The sequence below is a fragment of the Cheilinus undulatus genome, linkage group 1 (assembly GCF_018320785.1).
Source record: "Cheilinus undulatus linkage group 1, ASM1832078v1, whole genome shotgun sequence".
In the NCBI taxonomy this organism is placed as follows: Eukaryota; Metazoa; Chordata; class Actinopteri; order Labriformes; family Labridae; genus Cheilinus; species Cheilinus undulatus.
In genome coordinates, this window is record NC_054865.1 from 43,263,508 (window position 1) to 43,265,857 (window position 2,350).

Here is a 2,350-nt window from a genome sequence, read left to right on the forward strand (position 1 = left end):
GACAGACTGGTATTCTTAGTTGTTATCGTAGGAGTACACAGCAGCAGGCTGTACACACAAAGGCAGAGGAGCTCAAGAACTCCCAGGAAGATATATGGATGCTAACTTAAATGGCACATTAAGATTGAAGTTTGTGACATCCAGTAATATGATATGAATGCATGCAGATCCACCATGAGGTTTGATCATATTCAGTCATTTTTCTCAGGGTTCAAATGCCTTCTAAACTTCACATTTGCCTGAGATGCATTTAGAAATACCCAGCTCAGATTTTAAATATGCTACATATTACTTGCTTACGAAATAAGGATTCAAACATCATTATGCTAAGATTTATATTCAGATCTGGATTATTAAAATTCATTTGTCATGATCAGTCATTAGTGTAAGAGGAATTTGCTGAAGCATGTCAAACATTGTCAGCACTTTCCATATTCTATTAGATCTGCGGTCTTCCTCTCTGTAGGCTTGTCAATCTCCCTCTCGCACTTTTGGTTTTAGTTGAGAGATCAGCAAATTGGAGACGAGGAGAGCTGCACAGCCGAGAGAGAGAGAGGGGAGCATGTGAATGGAGACAGAGGGAAGATATTTGGACAGTTGTATAATTGACTCCTTATCCTGTGCTCTGTGCACATCAGAGGCGCCCCCTTTCCTTTGGCTCTGCGACTGATCAGATGTTCTCCAATGTGGGAACTCAGGCAACAAAAATAAATCAATCACACAATGAAAATGTATCCTGACAACTGACTCTCTTGTTCTTTCCCTCCCTTTCATTTGTCCTCTTTGTCATTCTCTCCTTTTTTCTCGTATAACCTCATGACAGCTCTGTGTTTAACTGTCTGCGGTGTCAGTGTTAGATGTACAGTGATTGTGGCATGCTTTTACTTAGGCTAACATGGTATTTTTCCCTCTAATTTTTTATAACAAGTCAAAATTATGGACTTGAACGGTCACGTCAGTTGTTTAATGATTACCACGGGGACATAAAATGACACGAAACACCTCAATGAGAGGAGATGATTATGCATTACAGTGGAGAACAGTGGAGATCACACACTTAATAAACCAAACACAGCACCTCAAAATGCTCTCAGGAAAATACTGTAAGATGTGTTCGCATCTGCCATCATGAGCAGTGACAAATTATCACCGTCCATTGAAAATCCTGTGTCTCTTGTCAGTGTTGACATGAAGCGAGGAAAAAAAAATAGTCTTGTGAATATTTGTGCAATTTAGTTTCTAAATTTAAGTGTTTTAGGCCATTTGACAAAGTTTCTAAACCAAAATGTAAAAAAAAATTAGTGCCATATGAGGAATATTTTCTTATAATTCTGTTTTTTTTTCTTTCAGTCAAGAAATATGCAAGGTTTCTACCACTTTTTGTGTGTAATTCCAAACTCATTCATTCATTAAATCACCAATTATTCAGATAACTCCCTTCTGTTACCTCGTCTTCTAATGGTTAGCTGGATATTGGCATTTATCTTTTAAAGAGTAACTGAAACCCATTGTTTCAGCTGAGATACATTTATCCTGGAAAGGGCCTTATGGACAGTCAGCCAGTTTTGTTGATAAAGTTGTATAGGTTCTTTTTTTTTTTTTTTTAACATGTTTGGGGAGCATCCTGAGGTGCTGTCCTTTTGGTCACAAGTTCCAAAAAATCTCTCAGAAATTATCAGTAAGGAGATTCAATGTTGTAATTCCAAGCCCCTATATGAGAAAATAATTTCTCTCTCTAGTCTACATATTGCAAAGAAAATTTTGGTGATGTGGTGGAAACCACCACACACATTGTCATTAAACCACTGGTGGCACCTGCAATCAGATAAATTATCCCTTGAACTTTCTGTTGCACAGTCTTATGGTCTCAAAACTTTAAATTCTTATTCTGAAGCTCCCTCAGCTCTACAGTCTCTTGCCAGCAGAAGGGAAGGTTAACAGGGTGGGTAGGTTGGGGGCTGAGGTCACTCACTGTTGAGATAAATACGAAGTTGGCAACAGGGTGTGTATACTGCATCAATTCATGTGTATATATCCATCAATGTACACAATATAAACATACTGATAAATTGTAATCTTTATGCAGACAAGTATGTATTTTCTGCCTCTTTCTCAGATTTGATCATTAGCAACATTTCTGATTGATTGATTCAGACTTCACCATTTTTTTGGTGGACCCAACTGAACCTCCCAGTGATTGAAACATAGTTGCACAAAAATCACACACATTCAATAACAGACTGACATTTTAAGGATTTTATAAACGTCACTTCAATTTCTGACCATATTTTTGTTTTAACCAGAACTACTTTTATGCATATATTTTTATAGTAATCGTACTGCTAAGCAA